The following is a 9,039-nucleotide window of genomic DNA, read 5'->3' on the forward strand; positions in this document are numbered from 1 at the left end:
AAAATTTTGAACACTTCAACGACTGTCTTTTTTATTATGTTTCTACATGAAACCACCTACCTTAAGATGTTATCATCTTTCAAATTCTTCTTTATCTGTTTATACACCTTGAAATAATTTACGCATATAATATGTAGATTAATATTTTACATGTTAAAATTATTTCATTTACAGTTAAATTGTTTATTATATTCGGAAATGGTATGCCTCCGTTCAAGAAAAAAGTACAGTTCAATCGAAACGAAATTGCCTTTTTGTTAAGTATTGAAACAATTATATAATTAAGATGTCTGAGGCCTTTATCTACGTTCTGTTTTTATGCATAATGACAGAATATATCTTCCATTACATAATGTTTCCAACTTATGTTAAAAATTAGTTAGATTTATCTACAAAAAAAGAAGTTAAAATAAAGGAAAAACAAAGGTTTATAAAATAAATTGCATTTTACAAACAAAGTATCATAGTTATTCAGTCCTAAAAGTAGTAACAGATTCAATTTTAAGCGTCATATTAAATTAAACGAACCATACAACAGTTTTAAAAATTGTATTTAGTGATATTATACGTAAAGTACATTTCATCATTTTTTTACATAGAGTTGTTGAAGAAAATTATAGATATATTTGATTTGCTAGAAAAAGAAACATTAGTAAAACCTATCCATATCTGTCATAATAGTTTATTATCAGAATTCTATTAAATATGTGCTGGAAGAAAGGAACGGCATTTTCTATTCAGAAATGTGAACATGAAATTTATTTCCTTTAATGGTATCGTAATTATTTAATTCTTGAAGGCATAATATTGAAGTATAAAGTAATAACTAGTGGAGGGACTCAAGAAACATTGAGTATTTGTTGGGCAAGCTATAAATGTAAGTCCTTGTTGGACTTGGAGTAGAATTGAGGATCAACATTTAAGTAATTATATCCTATATGGTCTTGCGATATACAGAGTTGAATTGCTGTTTATTTACTTCCACTCACGGCTGCTTGCATTTGATCTATTAAAACGTCATGATAACTAAGGTCATCTCCTTCCAAACATTCTTCAAATTGTCAGAATTAACATATTTATTTTTGGTGTCTTCAAAACATATTTTATGTATCACTGCATATTTTAATGCAAACGGAATTTAACTAAAAGACATTGAGATGTGCGTAGTTAATAATATATAAACGGTTCTGTATCGTTATAAACATTCCATATTTTGGATATTACATGTGTTTATGAAGCAATATGAGTTGCGACATTTCAGATGTCTCATATTTTTATTCAAAGAGTTACGGTGTTTTTAGTGACGTGAGAGTTGATTTTAGCCTGTTGGTGGGGTATATATTTTGCAGGTCCATGAAAAATTAGCTTGCTTATTAATTACTATTGAATTACTTTTTTTGGAGGTTTCTTCAGATTACAGGACTTTTCGACTTTTAAAAAAAAATCCCACTATTAGTAATAGTCATAAATATGAAGAACACTCCAATCGAGAGAATATGACCGGATATAACTACGCTTAAATTGATTACTTCTTCTAAAAATAAAAAAATAAATACTCAAATTTCACAGTATTTATTATTTTCTAACAGTATCCTGTAATTTAAAAATTAGTCGTCCAAAGAAAAAAACTTGTCAAGCTCATAAAATACAAGTAAGGTTGTCCAAAATGAATATATTTAAACCAATAATCAAATATGAGGTTTTTTAGAGAAGCTTATTAAGCTAAAAACCAGTATTTATAAAGTATTGGGCTTTTTTAAATTATTATAATTATAATGTTTTATTTTTTTTATAATCGCTTTATAGAGCAAAGCTCTCATAACACATTTCAAACTATTTCTTAGCTTTATTTCCAACAAGAAACTGTGTTTTAAAATTAAAACAAGTTTTTTTATCCATTGTCACAATAAGCAAAATAATTTACTTATTTATTTATTTGGTTGGTTGGTTTCGATTAATGGCTAAAAAAAGCTCAATATTGTCGACTCATGATAAAACTGTTTCTGTACATTTTCAATAGCTCTGATTTCCTTTCTATACATTGAATTTCATCAACTGAGAAGTGCAGTTTAAAATAGGAATAACATATGCTTTATGTAGCTTGTTCATCAGTTTCATATTTCAGGTTTTAAAAATCCTTTTAATAAACCCACGCGTTATGTTTGCTATTCTAACAATATTGTAAATGTGAGTGCTGAATTTCATATTATAAGTAATGTAAGGTCATGTTTGGCCTCCTCTTCTGAGTGGCAAACAAGCTTTGTGTCGTCAGCCTACATATATATTTTGGATCTGAAGTTGTAAGACAGGTCATGAACATAGACAGAGAAAAAGGGTAGGCCCTAGTACACTACCCTGAGGTACAGAGGATGGAACAACTATTGACGCTGATCCGATGCCGTTTATCAGAACTCGCTGTTCTTGATTTCTGAGCCAAGATGAAATCCAATGCAATAGTTCCCCCCAATCCCAATGCAATATAGTTTGGGTTCGAGCCCACCATGCAGCACCTTGTCGAACACCTTGCTGAAGTCAAAGTATAAGACATATGTATCCAGTGAGGAGTCCCTACTTCGAGTAACATCATCCCAGAATGATAACAGGTAGGTAACACAGGACCTTCCACTTCGGAATCCATGTTGTCTGGGAGGTATTAAATTGTGTTTGACAAAAAAGTTTCTCCCTTCAGAATTGATTAGCTTCTCCATCAGTCGAGAGATCTGGGGTGTGATGGAAATTGGTAGGTAATTACGAACATCCTTATGGCTTCCTTTTTTGTGTATTGGGATAATATAAGTGCATTTTCAGTCAAACGGCACCACTCCCTCCTGCATCGACTTCTTGAATATCATTGTAAGAGGGAAGTAAATAATGTTATTAAGCTTCATCAAGAAGAAAGCACAAACACCATTAAGACCCGACGAGAAATAATTATTGAGGGAAGAAATGGCTTTTAGGACAACTTAATCTGCTAATAAAATTTTGGATAGGCGAGGACGGTTATCTGGGTGTGGTTGATCAATATATGAAGTATGAGAATCTGTTGAGTAAAATAAGTGAAAGAAGTCGTTCATAAGATTGTCAATGCTATGGTCATGAGTCATTGGAGTACCGTCATCAAATTCAAATTTGTTAAAAATCATATTGAGCGGCCCAATTTGTGTTTCATATAAGAGAAACCAGGCTTGAGGTTATTTTATCAAAGTTAGCTTACAATTTATTTTCGAATTTACGTCTACTCGAAGATACCAGAAGTTTAACATCATTTTGGAGAGACTTATACTTTTCTAAGTTTTGAGGACAACAGGCTTTTCTGTTCTTCTTTGCAGATAAGATGATGCTCCAATTAGTCCATGTCTCGAGAGCCTTTATTATTAATAAATTTTTTGTTGGGAATTTATAAATTAAAGAACAAATTGTTTTGACATTTTGACAGATGTGTTTTGAAGGTTGGTACTAACGGAAAATGAGGTGAATTAAAAAAAGTATAGCAGCATTTATGCTTTTATTCCATATGATATTTAAGAGAACACTGTAAATTACCTTACCAGTTCAAAAAAAAAAAAAAAATATATATATATACCAAACTAAAATAATACATATAGTTTTCAAGATCTAGATTAAGTGAAGATGAAATTTTTAATTAAGTTACTTTACTTTTGATCATGGCAACCAGATTAAGATCTATAATTGGAGTGATTGTGATCTAGACGATACCAAAATCTTCCAAAATTGGTTTCAAGACTACTCACGAGAATCATAATACCAGATTCTGTGACTTGAAACGTATATTGTTTATTGGAAGTAAAATCCCAGGATAGATTTGTAATTTTTGCAATGTAATTTTTCAAATTTCATTGTAAAAATAATAGTAATTTTTTTTTTCGAGGCGTTTTATGCATTTAAAAATATTTATTTTAGTCACATAATCTTTTCATTTTGAAAGAATAATTTCTGAAACTTAAAAGTCTAATTAAAATATCTTAAAATAAACTGTCGATTGACTTTCATACAAAATTGTTTTATGTGGGCCTTGTGAAACCTTTACCAAGGGATTTCAAAACGGGGCATTTATTTAGTTAATATGGTTTATATGTATGAATACAATTAACTATTTTGATTACGACATTTTGAAAATTTAAAATTTGCAAACATTGTTAAATATAACACGAGAAATAATTTGTTCACACATATATATATATTTTTTTTTTTTGCATTCAACAAGATATAGGACAAATGCATCACGAAGTGTTGATTCACTATTGTGTTGCTTTATTACTAACATGTAAGTGGTTTTATTGTAATACAAATTTAGTATCTATGGGGATTTAAAAACCATTTTTGTTTTGACTATTTTAATTAAATGACTAAATATAATTATTATGTAGCACATTATGAAGTACAAATGCCCAAAATTATATCACTCACAAATACATCATAACCATGTAATTTTAATATATCAAAATGAAATGATAATTTCAATTCATTGTGAGTAATTAAAATGACCAATGTTGTAATTAAATTATGGATTATAAGACTAAATAATCTCAACTTGTACAGTCTGCTTTTACAAGTTGAAATTTGTACAGACATCGCAAATTTTACACAACAAAGATATTAAAATCATTTTTTATGACTAATAAAAATTAAAAGCAATGACATATCCAAATGGTGAATTTTGACATCAAATCGAATCAGTATATTCACTCTTGACTGTTTGGAACTATTTTTTTCGTTTTAATCGAAATATTCAAAGTATGTCATTTTTTATCTACTTATCTTATGCTTTTCATGTATGCATAATCTAAAGTTTGCATACATGGTGGTTTAATATTTTTTTGTAGTATAAAGAGTAATTGTTGAAAATTTTGCTATGTTTTGATGAAAAATGCAAATGTTATGGTAGCTTAAAAGTTTTGGGACACTGGTATCCTTCTGGGTTTGAAAAATATGTTTTTTTTCTCTTTTTGTTAGAATTTAAACTTGTTCAGGAGGAGACTTGTAAGATTACCAAGAAATACATGTACTTAAAAATATTTTTATAATTCTTTATTATTGAATGTAGAGTAATTCATAAAATGAAAGAAAACAAATAACAAAATATTTTTTTATCCTTTTGGTGCAGCAGTATTAGTGAACAAATTTATTGTATTTTAGAGAAAGCAGACTGTGCTCATTAAGAGGACATTGACACATTATTTGATTCTGATACTTAAGTTACAGCTGATAAAGAGGTTACTACAGAAACAAATGCATAATATACTTGATTGATTCCTAAAACCAACATTCACAGTGTTCTTTTGATACTTCAAAATTTTCACTTTGATGATAATCTTTCATAAAGCTTATAAAGTAAAACCCCTCAAAATTTATCTACACAAAAGGTTCACAAATTTTTTGTTCTACAATTTTAAAGCTCTACAGGAAAGGCATGGTGGAGTCGATCTCATGGATCAAAGAACTGTTCATACCACTAAGATTCAGTCATCAACATGATTTTATCTAACAATCTTCTAGATATAGTATGTGTAAATAGCAAACATTGAATATCTAAATGAATTATCGCTTCTTGACTTCAAAGTTGTAATTGACAAGAGTCTGATTAAATATTATAAAGGGCGTAAGAGGACAACCCAATCCTCTAGACCAAATAAAATAAAAAATCTATCTTTTATAATTTACAATCTAGTGGACATATTCCGGAGTGTGAACAAAAAGAAAAAAATGTGCTTTCTGTGCAAGCAAAGATATAGAAAATAGAACTTTGGTCATTTGTATGGCTTGTAATCTTGCTTTATGCTTGGTAAGAGATAGAAATTGCTTCGTTATTTTTCACATGTAAAGCTGTTATTATATTAATTTTAATCCATTTTTCATTATAGAATTATTGCTTGTTTCGATTAAAAATAAAAGTTATATCAAATAATTAATAAATGTTAAGAATTTAACTCCAAATCGTAACTTTAGCAGTTTGTTAATACATAATCAAAAAAAAACCCCAAAGGGACACCAGTGTCCCATCAAACCTATTAAAGTTATTAAAACAATTAATTATAATTAGTTGTAATATGATCGAAGAAATCAAGAATTGACGATAATTATCTTTGAGCTTGTTTTTAATTCCTTGATATATGTCTATAGAGGGAAGTGAATTCAGAAAAAATCCCTGTTTGTCCACTACTACTGAAACAAATTTACCTGTAATTCGTAACATATTTGCATCAGCAGTTTTCCTGGATTTTAGAAATGTTATTATATATAGCGGGAAATTGGAAAAGTCAAATCCACATAGAATTATCATCTAGTCTTCTTTATAGAAAAAAGTTATCAAAAAATGATGTTGTGGTTGATTTTTGAGTAAAAGTGTCTAGACTTAATTACTTATGTAGGTATATTACATGAAATAATATTGGAAATGTTTGGAGTCATTTTTGAACATTTCCATCCTATCTACGTAGTGTTATAGATTTACGTAAGATATATTCTTTAATACATAGCTTGGGAAACGTTTAATCATTATAATTGTCTTTATATACTTTTTTCGTACCAAATATCCTATAATGTTCTCTGTTTACATCTGCTCCTTTATTTTGGAGCACACCCTTCATTTATTTTTAGGCACACACATATATAGATACAAAACAAATTATTACCTTTATACATAAACGATTCACAACATTTATTATTTACATAATAAGTTATTTATATGTTGTTTTGGTTTAAACTTTATTTAAAATACTTTTGATTGAGAAAAATGTCTATATTTCCTCCAAAAACATGCTTTGTATTATTGTAAATTGGTCTTCATAATACTGTGATAATTTCAATTTATTCCTGTCTAGCGGTATTAAAGTCCAAATCCAAATTACGACCCGTATCAAAAAAGAAATCTGAATTGGAACCGACAAAATATGTGGGCATTCTTAATAAAAACACAACTTTCTTATATTGAGAATAGCTACTATTGTAAAAAATATGGCCTAATATTGAAATGGTAAACCTGGAATTTTGATGAAATATTGCGAGGAAAACAGCTTAGCCGTTATGACGTTTCTCCTTATTTAGCAAGGACATATGCAAGAATTACTCCGATATTTATTTTTAATTCTACCTTGAGTCCAACAAGTACTCACAATCATAACTATAGATGAAAATACTACTGTAATGGAACAGAGCCTGGATTTTTCCAGTTAGTACACGAATAAATGTTTCTCATTTTCTAAAGCTGTTCTGATTATTATTTCATTCTTCAGGAGATAACATATTTTATTTATAAACTATTAAGTATACCCACTAATGAGTTTGCTTACGAACGACAGAGAGTAACCCTGAGAGGAGTTATATATGTAAGTCCTTATTGGACATGGATTTGAATAAGGATCGACATAGCTATAATTATTACTTATATCATTGCTAGTTACAAAAGTTCTTCATCTCATAGCTGCTACAGCTTATTAAATGATACGTCATGACAGCTGATCTGCTCTTCTACAAAATATTCTTCAAATTGTCAAGGTGACCACGTTAATTATTGTTTTCTTTTTTTAACATACACATGGGCAGAATTATTTTCCTTCATGCTCATAACTAGTGATGAAAAATGTGTGTATTTTGGGTAATTAAAAATCAACCTGGTAGCCCTGACAATTTGACAAATATTTAGAATTGGGTAGCTATGCTCCCAAAATGTTTCATTAAATCAGCTGTGACAAAGGAAGAGGGGAGAAGGAAATAAACAACTAGGACATTGGCAAGAATTACTCAATTCAATCATCAATTGTAATCGGAACCCTAAAAAGACTTACAAATAAAACTCCGCGACTAGTCCTTAAGATTACTCTCCGTCTTTTATGAAAATAAATGTTAAATAATATTGATAATAGATCAGCAAAAGAAAATTCTTTCTTCCGATTATCAAGTACCAAAATGAAGGGTAGCAAAAAAATACACACGATTTACATCACTACTCATAACTCTTCAACAAATACCAGTGCTATTATATACATATTTTATGAGCACATGTACTAGTGATTACTTTATACTTAGATATTCTTACTGAAAGTACTAACGAATAGGACAACAGTTTTGCAAAATAAAAAAAAATAAACGCAAGTTGGATTTACAAGTACAAAAAAATCACTCAAGAGTACGAAAATATTTGTATAACTCAAAGAATAGATAAAAAAAAGGATATTACTTCTAATATTTGTAAGGTAAAGAAAACCCATTGCAGGAATTTTTGTGCTGAGGTTTATAATACTAGCCAATGGATATGGATACATCAATGGATTGGATAAAGTTATTATTGTAGCTACTTATAAATAAACAACTTGTCAATAATAATTTGTCTTCTGCTAACAAAAAGACGTATTGCATTGTATAAACTCACCACCTTTACCCAAATGAGTGACGATTGAGCCATATTAGAACGATTTCTATCATTTCATAGCCTTGAAAAATAGTTCAATCATTTCATAAATAGATGAAGAACAATATTATTAAGCATATATATTTATATTTTCACTTCTTAAATTTTTTGAAGGACATGTGAAGTAAGAATGTTCAAGGGATCCCTTCTTTCCTACTGAGGGTGGTACAAACTAGGCATGGTATGTATTTCATCTCTATCTTAAAATTAAATGTATATCTAAAATTCGTTTTATGAACAGTTATTTCTAAAGCAAAGTGTATTCTATATTTGTACTATGTTTCCACAATAATAATGTATTGAGTCTTTTACAAATTATCAGAAATATAATTTTGTATGTATATTTATGTCAAGTGGAGAGAAAGAAGTGAAACTGGGCACATTTTAAATCCCTCAAGGATACCATTGTAGAACTTTCTTATTACAAAACTACAATAATTGAAACTGTAAAAGATTCGAGTTTATTTAATAAGAAACACACTATGATAATAAAAGAAGGAATATATAAAACACTAATTTATAAACAGATAAATATACTATGACTTAACTATCTAAATAAAAAAAAATAATAACTGCTGTTAGATTTTTGGTAGAAAAGTGCGCTAACTTTA

The sequence above is a fragment of the Lepeophtheirus salmonis genome, chromosome 13 (genome assembly GCF_016086655.4).
Source record: "Lepeophtheirus salmonis chromosome 13, UVic_Lsal_1.4, whole genome shotgun sequence".
Lineage (NCBI taxonomy): Eukaryota > Metazoa > Arthropoda > Copepoda > Siphonostomatoida > Caligidae > Lepeophtheirus > Lepeophtheirus salmonis.